The 25871-nt window shown below is 35.8% G+C and overlaps 1 long non-coding RNA gene across 2 annotated transcripts in view; it reads right to left on the bottom strand.

The window, feature by feature from the left end:
* Nucleotides 1-11984: 11984 nt before the first annotated feature.
* Nucleotides 11985-25871, bottom strand: part of LOC115279279 — a 48528-nt gene continuing 34641 nt past the window's right edge. The window contains exon 4 of one of the 2 annotated variants that reach the window (XR_003903329.1): nucleotides 11985-12062. This is a non-coding gene — a long non-coding RNA (uncharacterized LOC115279279). Of the gene's footprint in view, nucleotides 12063-18718; nucleotides 18863-25871 lie in introns of those variants that run through there. The other variant, XR_003903328.1, reaches the window with a different exon arrangement.

Genomic DNA, 25871 nt, shown 5'->3' with positions numbered 1-25871 from the left:
ACCTTCCTGGAGCAAGCCTTCTTTCTAACTTCTTTTAGGCAGCGAGGGGGAGGGTCAGTTTCTTCCATAGCCTTCTGTTTCTTAAAAATAATCAGTCTAGGAGCAGCTGGGTGGCTCAGTTGGTTAAAAGTTTGACTTTTAATTTACACTCAGGTCATGATCTCACAGTTCAAGGGATCAAGCCCCATGTCAGGCCTGTGCTAACAAGCGTGGAGCCTGCTTGGGATTCTCTCTCGCTCTCTCTCTCTGCCCCGACCCCACTCCCTTCAATCTCTTGCTCTCCTTTTTTATCACAAAATAAATAAATAAACTTAAAAAGACTATAATCAGCCTAAAATAATCCACAGGCCAGAGAGACATATTTTGGTGTGGCAAAATTTCCCCTATGCTTCAGTAGAGTTTTGTGGGCTTTCAGTGAAATCATACATGAAGACCATCTGGCATATATTAAATGGTAGGTAAAAAACAAAAATAAATCCAAAAATTTTGGAATACATTTCTCTCAATAAGCCCATTCTTCAAATTCCATTTTAAGCAAACACTTTTAGGCTATTCAGCCTAAAAATATGAGGAGTAACTTACCGTAGAACAAAAGGGGTAAGGATATGAAAACCTTCTCTTTTAATAAGCAAATCTACATTAAGATCTTACCAGGTACTATAGTATAAGTATTAGGCATAATTCTCCAGCTGTGCAGTTTCAGAGAAGATAAGTCACCAGACATAACATGAACAGTGCGATGATGAAGAGGAATAAATTGGTTATAAGTACATTGAGCAGACAACCTCTTCTTTTTCCCATCTGTAGAATAAGGTGGTGAAAACAAATTGGATAACAGCTCAAATGATACCAATTCCTTGGTAAGTAAACATACTTGACAAAGAACTTGTATCTCTGATTTTAAGACCCTGGAAATGCTTTTCAGACAAATGCAGAGAAACTACAGGTAAAATACCATTCCAACAAAATCAGCACAAAATCATTTTTATTCATCCAAATTAGACCTATGTCCTGGTTGACTGCCCATGAAAACAGTAGTGTTATTCTTAAACTAATTACACTGTTTCCTTACAAAAAGTAGTCTAAACTTTATCTGATTTCCTCTCTAAATGATAGTCCCTGCTCTAACCGAAATACTTCATTCAGTCCTTTGCTATTCAGGGGAAAGGATAAGAGAGCCAATCTCTTGTAGTTAAGCCCTTTGTTCTTTATTTCCTCTGCTATCAAGTATCAGTGTCTCCACCTATGTCCTACCCACTCAAATCTTACACAATCTAAAGTCTAAATAACTCCCTCCTCCCCCCCCCCCAAAAGCCGAGAGAACAAACATTGGGGGGCGGGAAAGGAGTAGAGTAGATTAGTGTTGGGCTCTTTTATTCCTAATGAGATTCAACCATGTTCTGTATGTCACTTTCATATTCTATTAGTGCAGACTAGAATATGATTTATAGACTTGTATAACTTTTGGTAAAATCCCATTGAGACAGGACAGCTCAGGTGTCCTCCAGAATTGTTCATAATAGGACTTTATCTCTATTAGAGAGAAAACAGTGCTAGCTCCAGCTGTTCTTGCTTCGGATACAAATTTACTTTTCATCAGTAGAATGTATAAAGTTTCGTTTGACAGCAGACCTCATATAGTTAAATGCTATTTCATGTTATTTAGTTTAAATTTTCTCTCATAATGCTAGGAACAGATAAGATGAGACCCAGGTGCTGAATAGCATATTTTTAGTTCTGATAGAATAGGCTTTGTCAACAAAGTTGGAAAAGTGAAAAGAAGAATAAAACGAACTGCTAAGAAAACTTATTTGAATGAAATCTAAAGAATATAGCCTGGCATGTTCATGAATTTTGCTGAAAGTACAAATGAAAGTAGTAAAAATTGGTTCTGTCAGCAGAACTATATGTTATAGGAAGTAACTACTAAAGACAACAAAATGAAAATGTAATATTTGTGCTCTTTCATGTCTCCTTTCCTATCACAATCTCTCAAAATAAAAGCCAAAGAAACAAAATATTCATGGCTACTTAGCATTTTGACCTAAGAGATATAAACTAAGAGGTTTTATAGAAGTTCACTGAATGCCAGTGGAGAAGGTTACCAACTAATCATGCAGTCATCAAATAGTTGCTCATAGTGAAACAAACATCTAATTCTAGGACACTTCATATATGAACCAGACCATGATTTCAATACGATATGCAATCAGAAGTATTAAAGTTCCTTACTTTTTTAATAACAGCAGGTTGAGACATCTCCCACAAAAGTCACACAGTCAAGTGCACCATCATTAAAGGTGGGAAATGGTGCATAGTTAGAGCGCTGGAACGGAAAAGTGTACTAGGGACCCTTGTTAGCTCACCTGGGCAAATAAGGCCATTGGCCGTAGACAAGCCGGGACACAGGCAGCCAGCTCTCAAAGCCAAGCACACCATCAGCTGGTTCATAGGCTTGAAATACATTTATCAGGCAGTACTTTTAAGCCCCAAAATTTTCATTATTTTTCCTGGCATGTTTAATTTCAAACCTCATCTATTTTCTCACCTCTTCATACAGTATTCTGAAACTTGCCAAAATATCTCTCCCTAATATAGACATTCTGGAACAGGGAGGTGACTAGACACTGCATCATGTTTGGAAGCTCTCAGCTAACCTATGAAAGCAGCCTTTCACTATTTCTCCTCAGTAGTTATTGCCCATTTAATATAGTCTAAATAGTGATGTGTACAAAGTGTGTGTGTGCGTGTGTGCGTGTGTGTGCGCACGCGCGTGTGTGTTATAATTTTAGTCTACTACCTTGGTCATAAACACTGAAGTGTAGATAATTGAGAAAATTAGCCAGGAAGATTCTAAAGCATCATTAAGAAATTAAATATTTAAATAATATATTTTATACTTATAATAATAAATAGTCCCATGGTATCTACTATGTGCAAAGCTCTGTAAAAGGCAGTGGAATACATGAAACCAATTGAAGCATCTGGTCATAGAGATATTCATAACCCAGCGCAGGTGGTGGTGGGTAGCAGAAGATACGGTCATATACATAACAGTAGACAAGCCATAGGTAATAGCATAGCTAACATTAAAAAAATGTTTTATTTATTTGTGAGAGAGAGAGAGAAAGAGAGACAGTGTGCAAGTAGGAGAGGGGCAGAGAGAGAAGGAGACACAGAATCCGAAGCAGGCTCCAGGCTCTATGCTGTCAGCACAGAGCCTAATGCTGGGCTCAGACCCATGAACTGTGAGATCATGGAAGTCAGAAGCTCAACCAACTGAACCACCCAGGCGCTCCTCATAGCTAACATTTTAGGGCAACTACCATGTTCTGGTATTGTATAGTTTACACCTATTTTCTCAGTGTTTCTTCAAACTTTCATAAGACAGAATGTAAGAAAACCACCTAGTGGTCCATCTCCCGTGTCTTCCTTTCCTGTGCTCTCCTTTACTTTCAGACGACTACCACATGCACATAGGACATTTCTGGTTACCAAATCTGTGGAGGTTTTTCCCCAAAGCAAGCAGCTCTCTGTGACACCAGCTGGGTAGTATACAACTCAACACAATTTACACAGGTTCAGTCCCACAAAATTATCTTTTCATCCCCCACTCCTCCAACTTCAACTTCAGCTGCCAGTCTCAAACCCAGGCTGTCACCTGTGCTTCTGACCAACCTACTACAAATGGGAGGTTCCTATGACCCCCTCCTTAGGTGGGATTAATTTGTTAGAGGGCTCACAGAACTCAGGGAAACACGTTTACCGGCACAGGATCGTCTGTCCCTGTGGAGCTGCAGTGTGTCCCCGTCCCTATGTGGATGAGTTTGCCAGCCTGGAGCCTCTCCAAACTCACTACCATTGGGATTTTATATATGCTTCCTCACATAGGCATGATGAATTTATTAATTTCATTTCCAGCTCCTCTCCCCTCTCTGGAGGATGGGAGCAGGAGCTGAAAATTCCAAGCTTCTACTCATGGCTTAATCTTTCTGGTGATCAGCCCCTATCCGGGAGCCACCTAAGAGCCCACCCAGAGTTGCCTCAGTAGAACAAAAGATGCTCCTAATGCTCTTATCACTTAGGAATTTACAAGAGTTTTAGAGCCCTATGTCAATCCTGGAAACAGAGACCAATCTATATATTTCTTATTATTTCATAGATAGTTACTATTATTGTGTATGTATAAGGAAACTGAAACCCAGAATTAAAGGAATTGCCTAATATTATATAACTAAAAGTGACTGATTCATTAAGTGATTCATCCATTCATTTATTTATCCAATCAACAAATATTTACTCTATATTCATTATATGCCAAACACTGTTTAGGTACAAATGAGGTAGAGCAATGGACATAACAGTTAAAATCCTTCCTCTGAGGAAGCTTACATTTTAGTAGGAATAGATAGGGAGACAAACAGAATACAGATTAGCTTTTACATATGTGAGGAGGCAATAAATGTAAAGAAGCTTGACACAGACAAAGTAACAGACAAAATAGTTGCTGGTAGTGACACACCATTTTTTTCAGGGCTGACCTATCCGAGAAGGTAGCATTTGAACACTTGTCATTTAATTCAAAAATGCAATAATACTATAACATTTTTTTGTGAAAACAATGTGTGCTGAAGAATATGTAGAAATATTTTTTAAAAAAACATAAAAAAGAACATAAAAACTCATTAAATAAAATCCAAAATGAAGAGTATCCCTTATTCCACCACCCATCTCTAACTATTATTACTATTTTAGTGTTTGTCCTCTGAGATCATGGGAACATTGAGATCATATTGCTTATGCATTGTTAAACAATGCTTTCTTTTCCTAATTTGGAAGAATATTTTTCAGTATCACTAAATATTCCCATAACATATGATTTTAATATGTGCATAGTATTCAACTACTTGAACAAGTGACAGTTTATTTAAGCTTTCTCTTATATTTATCCTTTCTGTTGGATGTGTGTACTATCTCAAAGTTTTCACTATTATAAATAATATCTAGATGATGACTTTTGTACATGACTTGTAAGCTTCTCTTATTATTTACTTATATCAAATCCTTAAGTGCAGGGAAACCTCTGCAAAGCCAAATTTGCTTTCTAGAAAGCTCATAACTCATTTTTTCAACAACTTTGCCTGAGTGCCAATTTATAGCACCCTTTCTAATTGAGATTATTACTTAATATGTATTTCAGCTAACATTTTATAAATGAAAAATATTGCTATAATCTGTTTTTGGGACACTGATCTTCTATTGAAAACACCTTCTAAATTCAGATCCCAAAATCTGGATAATTATTGAAAATCCAGGCTTGTCTGTTACAGGGAAAGCAGGTTAGTTGAAAAGGTTGCTTTCCAATTCTCATCTCAATGCCATTCTCAAATGGCACAACTCATATTTGGCTTAACTCTATCCTTTCATTCACTTATTATGCAGTTATAAAATATTTAGTGCTAACCAGGTGACAAACAGTATTCTAAGGTCTGAGGGGCTAAAATTCTAATAAGTAAATATACAGTCACATTTTGATAACTGCTATAAAAATGTAAGCTCCACCCACATACAGACTCTATGAGGACAGAGTTCTTGATATTTTTGTTGACCACTATATCCCTAATACTTAGAATAGTGCTTGGAACATGATAGGTACATAGTGAGTATTTGATGAAAGCCATAATTAATAAAATAAATAAAGCAGGTTAATGACATAGATGATGCTTGTTGGGTGTATATGTACTAATTAATATCAGATTGTTAGAGAAGGCTTAATATCAACATGATGTCAGCAGATGCGTTGGTCTGTACAAGAACTGGGAAGAGAGCCAATGTGGGTGCTGTGCAGACAATGAAGAAGAGAGCAGGAGATGTATTGTGGAGGAACAATGGGGAGATGAGATCAGGTAAAGTCACATTTGGTCTAAGTGAGATAAAAATCCACTGAAGTATTTTAAACAAAGGAGTGATAAGATCCATTTGCATATTAAGGATCACTCCTTCTTCCAGATTCTAGAAGCAGAGAACAGAAGCAAGGGTATCACTTAAGAGAGGCTGTAGCAATAATCCATGATGTGGTAGCAATAGCACAGAACAGAATGTTAGCCATGGAAACATCAGAGAAGTGGTAAAGTTATGGGTAGAGTTAAGAGAACGGAACCCTCAGAAATGTATGGTATTTAGGATATGGTATGAGAGAAGAATTTGAGCCAAGAGTGATTCCAAGGATTCTGGACCAAGCTACTCGGCCTTTACCTTTTACTGGTAAAAATTTGTATAAAGTTGTATAAGGAACATTAAAACACCTAAAATGTTGTATAAAATGTCTAAAAAGTTGTATGAAGGGTGTTTAAATTTTTTTTTTCTAAACAGGGATTTAGGAAATTGTTTTAATGATATGTTTAAATTGGGTTTAACAACTTTGTGAAGAAATAAATAGTATTTAATGTTATTGAAAATGCTTTAAACGAACTATATAAAATTCTCTACTTTAGGAATTAAACTAGATTCTGAGTGAAAAACAAATGAGTTTATTTTGAATTATTCAGAGTCATATGTAACTTTATAGAAAGTTGATTCACTTAAATTCAGAGTAAGAACAGCATTGCCTTTGGAACCCTCAAACTTAAACACATATAAAGGTGAGGGGACAGTCTTTATTTTGCAGTAGAAAATGTAGCATCTCTGGTATCTTGATAGCCCTTGTGTTAAAAATATATCAAAGATGCTTGATACACAGGTCAGTGCCTTGAGGATGCCCAGCTGTATATTGACAGAATCTAGCAAGTGTTCTTTGTGAGCCCAGGCAAGAGGATGTCTGAATTATTACTGCTAATCCAACTTTATATTTATCCAAAACCCAGTAAGTACTTGAAAATACCAATTACATGGTTTTTCAGTGTTGGAAATTTATACATGGATAATTTTAATTCTTATTATAAATTGGTATTGTCAGTTGAAATTGTATGAATATCTTTACACCTTACAATAATTTCACATTACATTCTACTCATAAATCTAATGCTTAACAAATAATTTTCTAACAATTCTGTAAAATACTCAAAACATATTTCAATGCTTTCTTGTAATAATGAGGATGTGGAAATGATTACTCAAAGAGAAATTCCTTATGTCTCAGCAACATAAGGCATCTGTATGCCATGATGCTATAGATCTTTCTCCAGGTTTCTTGAACTGTCAACAACTCTTTTAAATAAAAGGAACAGAACTAAAAGTCACAGCGATGGGTGTTGGAAAACACTGTAGGATAATATTTTGTGGCAATATGAAAGAAATATATACTGCAGCACTGACGATGTATAACTTCCTCTAATGCAGAGGGTCCTGGTCAAGTTCAACTAACAAAAGATATTAATAATGAAATTGGTTAGAAATATACATACAAAATACACATATGTACTTTTATTTTAAAATTTATGTACAATAAATTACTAACTGGATCATTTGAAGTATTCTAAAAAAGAAACAGTAAATTTCATTTTGAGAAAACTCACCCAAAATTAATTCTAAAGCTCATGGAGTCATCCTATTTTGTGGCTTACACTAAAAGCTTTTCCCTCTGATTTTTCTCTATTAATACAGAATCCCTCAGGGGCCTAAACTCAGGAAGCCTTCTGCATGCATCATAAATTTTCTAGTGACATATTTAACCCACTTCCTCTGCTGGAGCCTAGTGTATTAACAAATAACTCCTCTGACTTCCTAGAACACACACCTTTATTGAGTTACAAAATGACCGTTTTCAGGCCTATTGGAACACAAAACAAAGCTCTCCTTTTACCATGGGCCCATTGAAGGCCACTTTGATTCCTCCATCAACACTAGGAACTGCCAGAAAAATTTCATTTTTTTCCCCTGTGCCTGTTGGCAGAAAGAGAGAGGTTCTAATGAGCCCATTGTCAGCAAACACACTTTCTTGGATTGCAGATTGCTAAATTACAAATCAGTTGTGCTTCAGTCTCTGGACATGAATGTGTCAGTGTTCTTCCTCTCCTGAAACTCTGCCAATTAGGAAGCAGATTCTCCTATCCTGTATTTCAAAGCCTTATTCATGAACTGACATTAGTGTTACAATTTCAGTAATGGACCCTAAAAAAGCATTATGGCTAAATAGTTCTAATTTCAATTACGAATGACATCGTATAGAATGAATGCTTCGACAGATGCTTCAGACTCCCAACTAAATACACTATGTTCTAATTGCTTTGCAATCTTTCAGTTCAAATCAAGTGAACACTTCAACCCTGTTGCTTCAGTCTCTCCAAGAAGGTAAACACTGGGCTTTAATGGGCTGAGCTAATAATAACTAGGCAAAGCAGTTAGACAAAACTCTAATTCTTTTCAAGGCTGGCAATAAAAAGAAAGTTCTAAAAAGAAGGTCTGTAAGTATCCGAGATTAGTGCTAAACTTAACAAAAAAAGTTTTGGAAACTTTGATAGCCTATCTAAAAAGATGGCCATAGAGCTCTCCTAATTTTTTTTTTATATAAGTAGGCAACTAAATGAGATTCAAGGTAGAGTAGAGGATTTCCCTTTTATTTCTTTCCATTCTTAGATCCTTATCATGGAATGTCCTAACTAGCTCAGAAAATTTATTTAAAACCGTGTTTCACTTGGATGGTTGCTGTATTTTAATCTCAGAGAAAGTAAGTTAAAAAATACTTTCACAACTCTATCTCGTTACTCATTTCTAGATATGAATCAAAAACAGGTCTGTGAGAAACAATTGGCAGTAGAAAGCAGCACACAGCAAGAGGCTAATTGTGCAACAATAATTCCTTGCTTTCTGAGAATTCTAAGAAAGAACTGAGGCATGAGGCCAGGGTGGAGATTAGAACAATAATTCCAGAGTTAGGGAAGAGCCTGGAGGAATATTCAGTGATTCCTATTTTCTCTGAAATGCTTAATTTGACATACAAATGAAACATATTCATATGATGAAACATTTAGGCACGCAATAATATTTGCTGAACACATTGAGGAAGTGAAAATGAAAAATACAGAATTCATTACTTTGTAATTATACATCCATAAGTCATTGTATGTTTACAAAGTACTTTCCAATCCTAGTCTTCACTTTAGAGCAAAAGAAATAGAATGAATTAGCACTAGCTATAACGACTCTCAGCTGAACAGCACTTTACAACTTTCCCATATACTATTTCATTGTTGGATGTTAAATGCCCCATGCTACACCATCCCAAAGCATGCAGCAAGCAGCCCTCACTCCCTCCATACCCACAGTGCAATGAGCTCATCAAGCCATTTTGCCACTTCATCAGCCCGCATCATTTTCTAGAGGAACATGGTAAAAGAGCAAGTCCGAGTACAGCTATTTATGGGATACCGCTGAGGAGTATGATTATGAAGTCTCAAATCATTTACTATAACAAGATTTTAGAATGCTTTAATTTCCCAGCTCTCATCAGTTAGAGAATTCCTACTAAAAGTTCAAAATTGCCATTTTAGAACACGAAATAAAATGGACCAATCAGATCCAGTAAGTTTCTGTTCACATGTTGTTCGTTCAAGAAACTTTAACTCTCTTGAACTCCAGTTTGTCCAATTTATAGAGGCAGATTGCTTGTTTTCTAAATATTTCAAATTATCTCATGTTCTTAAGTAATATGAATTTGTTTTAAACTAGCTTTGTGTGCCCTAAAAATAGGATAAGGTAGAAGAGTTGTGAAGCAATACATTGTCAACAGACAAAATTTACTAACATTACATACTGATCAGCTTGAAATAAACATGAAGCTCAAAGGGACACACCGTGTTTAACAACAAAAATGAATCACAGGATCGACTATGAGAAATAAGAGTTCCATTACTGAGAGTTTGGGTTTACTATTTCCAGGTACTTTCACATATTTCTTTAATTATTGCAAGTGAGATATTATTGCACAATATTACAGTTGGGAAGATTTAGGCTCAGGACATCTAAAAAAACAGTACAGGAAAGGGTAGCACATAATAGCATACTCTTCAGTGTCAATCCAATATGATTTTGGTAACAGAGTTTTTTCCCATCTTAAGCAATTTATTTAAGCTTGCCAAGCCTCGTTTCCTCATCTACAAATTGGGAATAATAACAATACCTACCTCATACAGTTGTGAAAATTAAATAAGACTGTGCATATAATGTTTTGAAGCACAGTGTTTGACACATGGTAAGTATACAATAAATGTAAGCTGTATGCCATAATAATTTATAATTTACCCAGGGATACTGGCCAAGAAGTGGCAGCACTGATTTGCTGCTACTTCTGAGTCCAGATACTTTGCCCTTAGCCATTACAGTCCACTGCCATCCATTGTCTATAAAATGAGAATATTTTAAATCTACCACATGATCCTCTAGTTCTGAAATATTGTGATATGGGGGCACGAATATATTTGTTAATTCCTCACTTTAGTTAGTCCATTTAAATGTGTATTGCTACTATTAGATCACAGAGATCACTTATTATACCAATGAATCTGGTCATTTTAAGAAAGTTAAGAGTCATTCCTTGCTTAGAATCAATTATCTACCCTTAAAAATCTAACCTAAAATGAGGAATATATTAATATACCTCAGAGTACTTTATTTATAATAATGTAAGTTTGAAATTCAAAAGAAGGTTTTCTTGTTTGAATTCTATAAATAGAATAGGCATCATCTGAACTAACCATACAGCTCAAAATTTGGTTCTGCCCATAATGGACTTTTTAAAAATTTTAACTTTGAACCAGAAGGCATATATAATTAGTAGCTTAAATTTTCTTTGCTTCATTGGTGAAAGGAATTAGGTGAATCCCATCAGGGAACTGATTGAGTTTTAAAGCCAAAAATAGTCCAAATGCTTCCCTTAGACTGGCTTAAGTGAAACGATCTTGATTTTGACTTATCTTTTGCATTGTCCTTTGCAAGAGTGAAATTTTTTGAGGCGGTTTAGGAGATCAAAGGGAAGATTAAGTACAGGGTGTGAGTATCTGTGGTGGTAGCCCTGATTATAGCTTCACATAGAGAAGTTGGTGCAGCTCAGGGCGTATTACTTGACAATGGCTGAGCTTTATTTCTGGAAAGAGGAGATCTGATAACTATTTATGTTTGGGAAAAATGAGATTTCTCCTACTGGCCTGAGTTCTTGTTTATATATACTTATGACATACTCTATTCTTTCGCTGACAATTATTTCTCCTATCCATTCACCAATAAGCTGTCCATAGTCGAGATTAGGTCTTGAGAGTGTTCACCAAGCAACACTCCTACTGAAAGATAATTGTTTATTATGTACAAATGTGTATTTAAATTTACTTTTAATATATTGAATTTTTCAATATGGAACTTAATAGATGCATATTAATCATTTACTGAAAAAAAGAAAATCCACATTCTAAAGCTAAACAAATGTCTATCATATTTGAAAAATCTACTACATAAGAAGAGACACACAATTATCTGCTAATATAAATTGATCTTGACTATGGAGTATCTCAAAAACTGGCTGCCATTTCATTTATGGATAATACCATTAGGAAATAACAATTTCTTCAAGTCTGTTCTCTTTCACAAATTTTTAGTCTTTTTATCAATTGTGATTTTTTTTTTGAGATTGCCATTTATTGGTCTCTGTTAACCTTTAGAAAATGGAAGAAAAGTAAATCTCTCCCAGAAGATTGATGTATAAAGATGGGAAAAAATATGAGAAAAGATGTTTTGAGTTTCAACTATAGTATAATGTCTCTGTGTGATGGGAAACCAGTATGCAAGTGTAAGTGGGGAGGAACTTTTCATTAAAGAGATACAAAGGCAATTAATTTGAAAGTAATCAAGTTTTCTTTTCTTTCTCAAAACAGGACAAAAATTAAAATATTTCAAAATATAGTATGAAGCTTTCATTCCTTGCCACCTTACTTCACAGCAACTTCATCATGTCAACTAACCTGGGATGAAGAAGGACCAGAAATCCTTCAACCACAGCCTGATCCAGTGAGAGCACTTTATCTATATCCTGGTCATCAAAGATTTATGGGGATCATCTGCTCCCATTGTGGACCCTGCAAAGTAAATTGGGGAATCAGACTTTCCATTGCCTATTGGATGGTTGGCCATCAGGCAAAGATATAAAAAATGAAGGTCAGTATGGCATAATAGCAGGCTCATGTTGACTATTTTTGGATTGCTAATGGAAAGAACAAGAAAGAGTTGATTTTGTGCCTCTATCTGGTCCCCTGTAGTTCCTGGCCACACTCTTCATTTACAGTGTGAGCTATACTTCAGACTCTGAAAGATAACTTTCCAGAGTATTGTGACTAGATTTCTAGTCTATAACTTATGATTTCCCCCAAAACAATAGTGCATTGAAATTTGCCTTCTGTAAGTCTAATAGAAGCATTGTGGACTTTAATGATTTTCTAAAGCCACCTTATTTAGAAGGAAAGAAGAATTCCAGTATCTTGAGGGCATATTTTTGGAATGAAAAGGCCCAATTTGTAATGCATTTTATCCAGTTGATTTACTTTGAGATTGCAGTGATATCATCGATCCTAATTTTAGCTATGCCAATTGAAACCCTGTATTCTCATGAAGATAAACAATGCATCAAGGAGAACCAAGGATAACATGTACTTTGAAAAAAAGACAAGTTGTATCTATTTATCCTCAGGATGGAGCCTACAGACTTGAAAATAGTTCCCATATTACAGGGGTAAAAATCTGCAGGCCATGCATCCACAACTTGATGCTTACTGGCTGATACAGGATAGAAGTTGACAAGATAGTGGAAGAAGAGCGATTCACTTGATTAAAACAACAACAACAACAACAAAAAGCCAGGGTGACTATGAGAATCTCTTACGACAAGTAGCTTCAAGATCACAATAAATATATGATAGGAGTATAATATCTCTAGAGATTAAATTTGTGTTGCCTGCCTTAATTTTCATTTTTCATATCAGCTGGATATGACATTTTAGTATATAATACAACCTTGTATAAAGCTAAGATTAAGTGACATCTACAGATACGTAATGGTGTGCTTCTAAAGCAATGATGCTCTAATGTCCTCCTGTTGCCATTTTGACTTTTTGGGCCAGTATGCAGAAACCATATTAGGAAACTGTAGATATTCCATGAAGGTGGTCTTGTCCTGTTTTGAAATTGTTATATTGCTCAGATTCTAAAGCTATATGTGGTATTTAAATATTTTATGGATTTGATATTTAGATTAACTGTCATAGCTTGATGCCAATACAAGTTTAGGGATCAATGGATACAAGAGATACCAATACCTAATCAATATGAGAGGAGAAAAAAATGTGGGTTTGAAAAGTAAACAGATTAATACATATAGAGATAGAACAGTGCATATTTACACATACTTATATACATCTGTGTGCATATGCATTTACATGCATGTATATTTATATATATCCATATGTAGTTGATTGTCTTTATTTGTGATAGTTATCTTCTATAAAGTGACCAAAAACATTGAATTAGTGAATATTAAGTCATTGCACCTAGGGGAAATGAAAAGTTAGGTTCCTGTGAGCTTCTGGTCACATTTTTGTCAAGTGATCAATACATACTTTTGTTTTGTGTGTTTCTGTTTAAAGATCCCTTATTTAATATACATTATTGACTGATTGACCCTGAAATCATGGTGGACAACACTATAGCCCATGTCTGAACAAAGCTTATCTAGTATATTTATTTTCTCCATAGGCATATTAAAGTCATCTTACACTTAGGAATACTAGACAGCACTTTAATATGATAATTGGAGGGATCTTAAATATTAAAGTCATCAACAAAGAGCACAAAATACAAACACCATGGATGTGAAATAGTCACCTGTTTACAGTATAACAACTGAAGCAAGAAGGTACAATGTCACCTTGTTTGATCTTAGCTGGTAATAAATGTCTTGGGCAACTCAAAATTTTCACTGTTCAGTACATGTCCAAAAAGGACTGAAAAAAACACCAAAAGTAGTGGCTTTAGGATTGGCCTACAAATAAATTTTATGCATAAGTAAATTCACAAATACAGAATATATGAATAATGAGAATCAACTATATATATTAAATATACACACACTGGATATTTCTTTTTTTAATTTTCTAATTGCACAGGAACTATTATTTTTTATGGGTGTATGTATTACTAATATTTTAGTAATCACTGTCTTGGTGGAGTCTTAAGTATACATAAAAATGTACAAGTGAACATATTCATGGACATAGTTCATGCTGTGCTCCTTTTCTAGTTAATTCACATTCATAATGCTATAATATGTAAACAGCACTGTATGACTGCCCTCTTGATATTCTTTGGTCTTAGAGATCTCAACTCCAAAACTGTAACAAAATATTCCATGGTGATATGGTCATGTGATAAAGACAAAGTTAGGGGGTTTTTGTGGTAAAATTATAATCATCTTTAGCAACATATTTGTTCCACTTTTAACAAAAGAAAATACTATATTATGGTTCATGAGATTAAACAAGAATGCATGTTTTCTATTTTCAGGGAACACGCAGACTATAAAAAGAAAAAAGTTCAGACTGATTAATAATAGTACTGTCTTTTATTAGATAAATTTTCTTGACTTGGTATTAAGTTGGGCTTACATTACTTTATTCATTTGTATCCAATAAGTTTTAATTAACAATATTTTCAAAATTTAGTTAAGTGTGGTCGGTTAGGAGGAACTCGATGGCCCAAACAGGGACCCAAATTGTGACCATAATTTTATACCCATTGTGATGGAGTAAACTGAGACAATCAGTTATAAAGAACAGGAATACCAATTAGTGTATTTTAAATAAGAAGCCACAGATTGTAGCTTTCTTGGGTTTTTGAACTCATACTGTGTAACTGATGAGAAGTAGTGTAATCAGGGGTATTTCTTGGTCACCATCATCAAAGTCTAATTGAATGTCGCTTTTTTTATGGAGATGATTTTTAAGCAAATCAGAAGATGCAAAAGAAGTAGTTCTTGTGACACAGAAGAATTTCTTAAGTATGCTGAGAAAAGGTGAATAGATGAAGAAACACAGGAATTAGAGAAGGCCAATACGGGCTCTCCAGGGGCCTGTTCCTGAACTGTCAGTGAGGCTATAACACAGAGGGTCTAAGGGTCAGTGGTCAATTTTAAGCACGCCATGGAAATGTATAATCTCTCCAGGAATTTTTTTCTCAAATAGTATGCTTGTTGATTTTGGAACATCCCAGAAAAAGTACAGATTGAAGACCTCCCTCCAGATATTGGATTCAGATGAGATATTGATACGCCAGAAGAAAAAAAACAAAAATAATTTCTGGAAGCTGTAATAAGGACTTATGTACCTGGACGGGTCTCCAAGACCTATATTTCTGAAATTTGAAAGAATTGGAGTTCTTGAGGTTTCAGAACATCTGTTATACGGGATTAGGGATTATCTTTTTCTTCTTTCTTTTTTTTTTAATAGTTTATTGTCAAACTGGTTTCCATATAACACCCAGTGCTCTTCCCCACAAGTGCCGTCCTCCATCACCACCACCTCCCTTCCTCCTCCTTCTCCCCCTTCAACCCTCAGTTCTATGATCTTAAAAAACCTTCCTCTGGTTCCTGAGATGTGTTAGAGGATTAGTGACCACCAGTGGGTAGTAGATGAAGGTTAAGAGGAAAGAATTGGGCTGCACTGATGATAAAAACTCATGAGCTATTGTGTATACATTTGCCAAACTTGAGTGCAGGAATAGGACCAATTGTAAAGTTCTAAATTTTCAGATCTAACACTGAGATAGAAGAACACTGAGGAAGAATTTGGGGAAGACTCTGGGGTTTTTTTTTTTTTTTTTAATTTCCCTGGAATATTCAACATCCTTTTTAATGAATCTGCTGCACATTTATTTGGGGGATATTTTAGTGAGTCTTTTGGTATTTTGTAGAATATAATAATAATTGATTTTATATATCTATAGAAACAAGGAAAAAGCCTCACTTGAGTTAGCTATAAAAAAAACAAGTTTGGTTTTGGGATGCCTGGACGGCTCACAGTTTGTGAATTCAAGCCCTGCATAGGGCTCCTTGCCGACAGCTCAGAGCCTGGAGCCTGCTTCTCATTCTGTGTCTCCCTCTCTCTCTCTGCCCTTCTTCTGCTCATGCTCTGTCTCTGTCTCTCAAAAGTAAATAAATGTTAAAAAAAATTTTAAATAAAAAACTGTTTGGTTTAGATATTCTCTACTAAATACATAATAGGGACTGTGGTTATTTGAATATGTATGCTTGTTTCTTTTTTTAAGTCTGAGAGGTGGATCACATTGATTAGCAAATGATCAAACCATTTAACTCCTTTAGCAAAATTATTGGTTATTATTATCCTCCAAGATGGTAGATAGAATAGGGTATAGAAAAGACATTGCCTCCAATTTTCCCATATTGTGTAGAATATCTTACTTATTCAGGACAACATGAAATAAATGTACACTATAACCATATGCAAAATTACATTAACTTTCGCACCTGACATTTGTAATATGGAAGGCTAGATGTGAATAACAATTTTTTTTCAAATAATACTTTAAAAATATTTTGACAATACTTAAAAAGAGAATGTTTAAAGCAAAATATTTACCCTGCTACTCTGTGCCATTATTATAGTCACTGTTTTATTGTTTCAATGTAATCTTTAAGACCCTCCTTGCCCAAATTCATATATAATCTTAAATATTACCTCATATTTCCATAGTATTCACAATTTTCATGTTTTTTAATTAATCTGAGTATACTTTTTTGTTATTTATTTTTAGAGAGAGAGACTGACAGACACAGGTGGGGGGTGGGGCAGAGAGGTAGGGAGACACAGAATCTGAAGTAAGCTCCAGGCTCTGAGCTGTCAGGACAGAGTCTGATGCAAGGCTCAAACTCATGGACCACAAGACCCTGACCTGAGCCAAAGTTGGACGCTTAACTGATTTAGCTACCCAGGTGCCCGACAACTTTCATATTTTAATGGCTGAAAACTATTACACTAAATTGATGGAGATTTACTTACATGATTAATCTTCTGTTGCCAGATACTATGTTTTCTTCCTCCCTTGCCCCTTCCCTAGCATTACCAAAAAAAAAAAAAAAAAAGGCGGGAGGAGAAGAAGAAAAACTTGTAATTTATGCCTTCAGAAACTTTTTTTTCTTTTCCTTCTAAATACTTTCCTTAGGATGAATGTCTTGGAATTAACTTTCTGGTCCACAATTTTAGTTTCATTGTTTCTTGCCTTGTCTGCCTAGGGAGAAATCACATACTTGGTGTTCAATTTTTTGTTTATAAGTAATGGAGGAGGGCACTTGTGGGAAAGAGCACTGGGTGTTATATGAAAACCAAATTGACAATAAACTTTTAAAAATAATAAAATAAAATAAAATTACTTTCATGAAAAAAAGCAGACTTTCCAGACTGTTCTAGTCAAAGGGTGCTGTATATTTAAATGGAAATATTAACAACAGGTCCCAGTAGCTATCATTTCTGAACACAAACTGGGAATAAACTCTATTTAACAAATAAGTATGTTTAGAAGAGGACATCAGATATTGGAGCAATACCACCCTGCGTGCCAAAGTGCTTAGTAAAGAGTATGCTTTGAGTGAGACACACCAGGGTTCAAATTTAGATGTTTCTACCTACTTGGTTATTTTTCTCTTCCTCACTGAGAAAAGAAAGGTCATAATAATATGTATTTACGATAATTTCTGTTAGAATAAAATGAAATGAGAAAGAAGTTACTGAGGTTAGTGGCTGACAAGAACAGGGGCTTGATAAATCTAAGACCTTTGTTTTCTTCCTAGAGATAATGAAAAGTCACCTGGGGTCTGTCTTAACTTCAGTATTAGTGGATTTCTTGGATTACAAAGTGTTTGGTGTCCCATATTTTAAGGATAGCAAGCATATTCAGATGGGAAGAATGTCACTGCTATGATTGTCTAAAGATGACCAATTCCTGATTTACTTCTGTAGCAGCGATGAGACGATGTGTGCAGTTCTGAGCGGCTACAGGTGTGAGATTGATCATATTGCTTCTTTACATCTGGCCCTTGTTTAGATTTTGTGTACTTGTGTGTGGGGGGCGGGGTGTCTCTGTAAAACTATGTTCATCTTCTGGACAAAGGGACAAAATGATTTTACTGGCCAAATTAAAGAAGAGGAGTGCTCCAAATATTTGCAGCCCCAAGTTTGACAAAAGAAGCCAGAAATATTTGCCAGTTTGAATAGTATGCTGGGCTTAGGCTGGACAGTGCTAACTGGTAGATTATTTGATTGTAAAAAAACACAGTGTAGACTTACCCTGGGTAGGGCTACAATTTATAAAAAAAAAACTTGCATAATTTGCCTATGACAAGAACACATCCATTTCTCTGATACCTGAAGGCTGAGAGGCAGGTCTGCGAAGAAGGAGAAAACTAGTAAAGATGAAGGATAGGAAATATCAAACAAATGCAAACATTTGTACCTAGTCATATATTATTTTTGCTATCCTCAAAATAAATAGTATCGTTAGGAACTAGCCTCTCTTGGAGGGACCATTGGCATCCCCTCACCACACAATTTCTTGAAGGTTGGAAGGAAAGTCTAAGCTTTAGAATGTCATGAGGAGTTGCAAAAACTATTTATTCTGGTCTTGCATGAAAATGATTTGAAAATGATTTTCATTAAATCAACAGTGAGTTCTGTGCACATTCTGAAGATATCCAGCTGCATTCTGCCGATAGTCACAAAGACAACTGTCAGAAACTCCAAGTGTCGCACGCTGCTTTACCATCACACTGCCTTTGTGCTGGCCTCATTTCTCCCGTGCTGCTTTTGTATTTCTTGGCCTGTAATTTTATTAAGAATTCTTAAAAAGAGAGAAAACTCCCATAAACTTCAAGTAACATTTCATCAAAGATCACAAAGAGGAAACCACCAAACAAACAGAAGCAGCCCAATAATCAGTCACATCAAGAGTCTCCGCTATGAAACCCATGGAATTGACAGGAGGCTTTGTTGAGCTGCCCAGATTTTTTCATTCGTGTGAAGCAAGGCTGGCAGTTAGATGCTTTGTTACACATTTTGTTCGGGCAAAGGATGCTTAATTTACACACACCTGACTTTCCATTCAAACAACTGAGGAAACAAAATTTCTCAGGTTATAAAGAGAACAATCGAAAGGATGCAAAGAAACAAAAGTTAGATGGACAATTTTCTTTATTTGTCACCACAACACTTTACTTTTAATTTTTAATTGAACTTCCTTTCTACCTCAGTCTAAATAGAAATCTTGAAGTTTTTAAATAAGAGGTAAGTCAATTTCACCTTATAAGTCAGTCAGTCTAAAAGAGCCAGATTTTAGAGGGATATAGAGTCATTTATTTGAGGCCATCATTTAGCCTCCTCTTTCCATGCCCTTCCATTATGATGTGACCAAAGTGGAAAAAAAAACCCATATCTGAAGAGCTTAGAGGGGAGAAAAGTTGAAAACAATTCATATATCAGTTCCAGATAAAACATAATTATGCCGATAAAACTATGGTTCACTTAAAGTAATAAACAATTCAAATATTTAAATCAGGTCCCCTCCTCAGGGACTGTGTTTTACTAGGTACTGCTTGTACCTGGTCCTCTTAGGCCCAAGCAGTTCCACCCTGGCTGCCACCATTAAGGATCTCAGCTGCTGAAGCCAGAACATACATGATCAGGACCTCATCCACCCCTACCAACCCACTCAAATCAAAGGCTTTCCCTTGGACTCTATTTCCTAACCCCATCCTGGTAGAAGCCCTAATTAAACTAACAATCTGCTCTTACATCTTTTTCAATCACTTGGTTGTGTCTCCCCAGGTATAACCCATCCCTGAGAGCACTTGGGAAGTCTGCATTATTTTAGAGCACTTAAATGTTTTAAGGTACTCTTTAGTTTGCAAAATTACTAATTTATTGTGTCACGTTAATGAACCATCCCAAAGCAGCTTTCCAAAAAGGAAAATGTTTCAGATGATACACTGAACAGAATCTATTTAAAATTCACTCAGGTAAGACTTTGAAAACATTAATCAGCTACATGACAATCGGGGTTTTCATATTTTAAACCTCAGAGCATCAGGGAAGTAGCCACTATTTAATCATTTCTCGAGAGGCATCCTGCTCTAGTGGCAAATGCAAGGACCAGGGAAGGAAAATGGGTTTTAAGTTGTAGCCACACCAATTGATTGGTAATGGCTTCTTACAGTGCCGGGTAGAAAAGGATTCTGGGATGACATGGAAGCGAGGAGCAAAAGGGTATTGAAATTGATTAGCGATGTTTTGTCATGCGCTCAGGAAAAGGCCATGGCAGTTAATGTGCCACAGAAATGCAGCCTGCTTGGGCTATGGAGATAAAAAGCCCTAGATTCCAACCATGGTTTTCTAATTTTAAAGTTCTAGACCTTGTGTAACTAAAGCTTTAAGTTTCAGGTTCCTCATCAGTAAAGAAGGAAAGGATATATGGCAGTTGTTTTATTCTCAAAAGCAGAGGAGAGCAAATTAAAAACAAAAACAAAATCCCAACATACTTTTAAAAAATATATATTTATTTTTGAGAGAGAGACAGAGGGCTAGTAGGGAAGGGGCAGAGAGAGGGAAGACACAGAATCTGAAGCAGGCTTCAGGCTTCACCTGTCGGCCCAGAGCCCCACACCTGGCTCAAGCCCAGGAGCCCCCAGATCATGAGGTGAGCCAGTCATACAGTTAATGGACCGAGCCACCCAGGTGCCCCTACCCAACATGCTTTTAAAGAAGTGTTTACTGATTTTGTTTTGTTTTGTTTTGAGAAGGTCTTTTAAAGTACGGCCAAACTATATAATTTTTTGTCCTAATATGAAACAAAGTTATTTTTAATAATTAGGTACACATAGCAGTGCCCAAGCTCATTCTTGAGCCTCCTTAGCACCCAGTAAGGCTAGCCATGAGGCCTAGAGTGCCTCGGAGAAGAACAAGGTGGCCATCCTGTTTGCCTTTCCCAGTAGCACTAGACCAGAATCCCTAATGAGCTGGGTAAGCAAGGCCCACATGCTCCAAGCTTAATCCTAGGACTTTCAGGACCCCTGTGGTTGCTGGAAACAGAGTTGGGGAGAGGAGGGTTGCTGGGGCCCAGTTGGCAGAGACTTCCCCATGAGAAAAAGTCCAGCTAAGACCAGCCAGGCCCATAAAAAAACCAATTCTGTTGGCCATAACTGGGATCTCAGCCTGGAAAGTAAGTGTTCTCCAACTGTGCCTTGTGCTTCTAGGGAGGGACTGAAATGCCAACCTGAATTTATGGGGTGAGCAACCCTCTTGGAGAGCCTTGTGAGGCTTTAACTACAGCAAAACCTTGGTTTGTGAGCATAACTCATTCCGGGAACATGTTTGTAATCCAAAGCACTTATATATCAAAGTGGATTTCAAGAACGGTTGGCTCCGGGTGCCTGGGTGGCTCAGTCGGTTGAGCATCCAACTTCAGCTCAGGTTATGATCTCATGGTTCGTGGGTTCAAGCCCCACGCTGGGCTCTGTGCTGACCACTAGCTCAGAGCTTGGAGCCTGCTTCAGATTCTGTGTCTCTTTTTCTCTATGCCCCTCCCCTGTTCATGCTCTGTCTCTCTCTGTCTCTCAAAAATAAATAAACTGTAAAAAAAATGTTAAAAAAAAAAGAACGGTTGGCTCAGTTATGATCGTGTGACATTCAGCATCAGGTACTACTCGGACAGCAAGACATTACTCGTTTATCATGTTAAAGTTTATCAGAAATGTTTGCTCATCTTGTGGAACACTCGCAGAACAAGTTACAATTCAAAGTTTCACTGTACATCTTTTTTTATTGTGTTTACTTAAAAGAAAAAAGTTTTGTTGCAATCTCCTGTAATACTATATTTTACAAGTTATAAAACTGAAAATACAGAAGGCTGCCACCAGGGAGTTAGGTATAGACACCAAATGCTTTGGATCCCATTTTCTTTTGCTTTAGAGACGCATGCAGACATATGTAGGTGTGAAATAATATGTCTTGAAATTTGCTTCAGAATTACGGAGTTATAAATGAAATATGAAGGGTCATAAGTGATGTCTGTTCAAGCTGCATGGTAGCTCTCATGACAGAAATTTTTCATAGTACAACTTAATTTTTTGTGCCTATGTTTTATTTTTGTATCATTTTAAAATACTTTAGGTACACAAAATCTGAAAAGCACAGATACATTTATTTCATATTCCTATTATTTCAATTAGACCAAGAGCTTAATTTAGTTGCCATTAGACTTACGAAGTATGGAAAGCTTTTCAGATTATTTGATTAAACGTAAATGCATCCTTTTTATTAATATTTTTCACTTACATGTAATGCCCTAAATATACTGCTAAACATGTGCATAGAATATTATAATTATGAAATAAATATTTTCAGATATTCAAATTGTTTTACATCACACTGAGTAATAACTTAGGTTTTCAGGAGTTTTTTTTTAAATTTTATTTATTTTTGAGAGAGAGAGAGAGAGAGAGAGAGAGAGAATGAGACAGCCTGAGCAGGAGAGGGTCAGAGAGAGAGGGAGACACAGACTCTGCAGCAGGCTCCAGGCTCTGAGCTAGCTGTCAGCACAGAGCCTCATGTGGGGCCTGAACCCACAAACCACGAGATCATGACCTGAGCCAAAGCCGGATGCTCAACTGACTGAGCCACCCAGGAGCCCCACGTTTTCCGTTTTAAGTAATGTTTCCATTATTATAAGACACAGGTTCAGCAAGTACAGAACTAAAAATCGATTCTTTTCAGATTTAAAATGGTACAATTAATTCTTCAGCTGATATATCTCAATGTATATTATCCATTGTCCCCTATTAAAAGATAAACTGAGGTACATTAAAATTTACAAGAGTTTATCTGAGCAAACATTGGTTAGAATCAGGGAGTGCCAAACAGAAAGAAACCCTCTACCAATAGGATTGAACGGAGAGGTTTTTTATAGAGAAAATGGGAAACAAAGCGAGGAAATTATTCCATTGGCTATAGCCTAAGTGTTTGCTTTATCTGGAAAAGCCTAGTTGGCTGTTTGTGCTAGGTTGTTCTTAAGTGTTCTTTTCTTAGATTCCCGTGAATTGACTGTGGCTGAGGTTTTGGTTTGCTTACACAAGCTGCAAAACTTTAGAGCCATCTCAGCCTCATGGTCTTCTTACTTAATTACTTTAACATCTCTAATTTTGTTTCTAAAAGTTAGAGCTATATATTTGTATTAGGCAAGAGGATGTCTTTACTCGGTTTGCGCCCTCTGCGTTCTGAGGACATCTTGCTAAAAGTCTCTCTTAAGTATCTTGTAAAGTTGATTTGTTTATTCATTGTCGTGGCAGCAGCTGGTAGATTTGAGAAGCAAGAAGGGTAATTACCAGTGACAGAGGAAAGAAAATTTAAACTGAAAATGACCACATTCCTTTATTTGCAGTAGAAAAATAAGCCTTTCATACAGAAGATTGTAGCTCTATGAGCTGGTGTAGGAAACCCAAGGAATATCAACTGGTAATGTAATTAATGTAGACACTATCTATGCAAAAGAGAGTGAACAGTGAGAAATTGTCAGTCAACCAGCTGTTTTGTCTATGGTAAGGGGGAAAAAAGATGAGTTGAGGTTTTATTTATCTATTGTTTTGCATTGTTGAGTCATATTTTAAACATTATATTAATGAGATATTTTGCTCTGTGGGGCACGAGATTAGAAAACCTGTATAGTAATTGCAGAGATGCAACCACATTAAAGTTCGCTAACTGTGATTGTTGTTGGTTGGCTAATTGATTTAACATCAGGCAGGTTATCTTAAGTCTCAGGAGGAATATTTTTACAACTGAACAAGAAAGTCTTCCTTAGGAAGGTATATTCTTACTAGTTAATCAATTTTAAAAGCAAGCACTTCTTTTTTCTTTCTATGTGGCATCGAATTTTAAGTACTGAAGGCAAATTAGAAGATATAAACCAAATTTGTAGGTAAAATACAATTTCTTTTCAACTGAATGCATAAAAGGCAAAGGGAAAATTCTAAACTTGATATATAACCTCTTTAGTTATTTACTATCTCATTCAACTCAGTGACTTTTCATTTATTGCTGCCTTCACTTAACTACTTCATTAAGAAAAATACTTCTGGGGCACCTGGGTGTCTCAGTTGGTTAAGCATTCGACGCAGCTCAGGTCATGATCTCAGGGTTTGAGAGTTTGAGCCCAGCATCAGGCTCTGTGCTGACAGCTCAGAGCCTGGAACCTGCTTCAGATTCTGTCTCTTCCTCTCTCTCTGCCCCTCCCCCACTCACATTCTGTTAAAAATGAATGTTAAAAAAAAAGAAAAGAAAAATACTTCCTTTGTAGAACTCAAAATTTTCTAGAAAATATCAGCACTACAAATCTAGACACCAAAAAGGAGGCACTTATAAGGGTTAAAAATTTTGAATGGAAAACTGTTTTATTTTATACTTCTGCACATTTTGCATTCTGCATCACAGAAATTCATATTTGTTCAAAAAATTTAATGATTTACTGGGAAACTAGGGATAAGAATCCAGAAGAAATTCCTACCCAGAGGTAGTGTTAATTATGCCCACTTTCTATGGATGTAGGTTGCCTAGATCCAAATCTCATTCTTCTTGCTTCTGGCACTCTTGACCAAGTTCCTTAGCCTTTCTATCTATGCCTTAGTTTCATCATCTCAGAAATGGGAAGATCAATACCTCTTACAGATTCAGTGTGAGAACTAAAAGCAAAAACATTTGTAGACTTCTTACACCAGTGACTGAACACATGATAAATACTTGGGAAAACTTAGCTATTATTTGTATTGGCCCTTACATATAAGAAAACTTAAACTATAAAGAGCTGACTGCCTATTATTGGCTACAGCTTCCTCACATACTCCCTTTTCTGTTTTCATGTTACAATACTTTGAGGAAAACCACCCTCATAAATATAAAAATGAAACCACCTTTCAAAAATCAGCCCTTCAGGACATATTTACTGAGCATTTATCAAATATTCTATTAGACACCAGGAATACTTGGAATGCTAAAGAGAGGGTAGGATGTAATCTTTTGTAGCTATTACTGACATTTTGATAATTACAAATGCTATGCATTTTATGTTAGTTCAGATTTTGCTAGTTTAAAATAGTATAAAATATTAATGAAATCTTGTATTATTTTCAAAGAAAATAATGCAAATGCTTATTTGCATTTATTTACATGAGATACTTAGTCTTGGATTAGGTGAGTTTTGAATAACACAGTGTCTTCAAGAATACATGCTTCACATAAAATTTTTATTGACTTACTATTTTTTTTTTTGGCTAGGAAGTCCAGTTACTTCTCTTAATAGCAGACTGAAAGGATTTCTAGTCAGTGGTTACCCTCTTTTGTTAAAAGACTTTAAAGAAAAGCATTGACTAAAACATAACATATAATACAAAAGGACACAAATAATAAGTCTACATGTAGTTAATGAATTTGTAAACAATTAGAAAAAATTATAATTTAGGAAAAAAATCATAAATTTTTACAAATTCATCACACTACTTTAGTCAACATATATGACAGAATCAATATATTACCAGAAAATTGAGAAAACCTTTCTTATGCTCTCTGCCAGTGACTACCCACTACAAGGGTAACCTCTGTTCTTACTTCAAACACTATTTATTGTTAGTTTTGCTTGTTTTTGTACTGTGTATAAAAGAACCATTCAGAATATTCTTTTGTGTCTAGCCTATTTCATGCATGATTATGTTTGATTTTTTCCTTCACACAAATGTATGTAGGACTTCCAATTGGGATTACAAATAAATATTATATGTTTTTCATATG

This window comes from Suricata suricatta, chromosome 15, assembly GCF_006229205.1.
Source record: "Suricata suricatta isolate VVHF042 chromosome 15, meerkat_22Aug2017_6uvM2_HiC, whole genome shotgun sequence".
Lineage (NCBI taxonomy): Eukaryota > Metazoa > Chordata > Mammalia > Carnivora > Herpestidae > Suricata > Suricata suricatta.
This window is presented reverse-complemented; position numbering and strand designations above follow the sequence as displayed.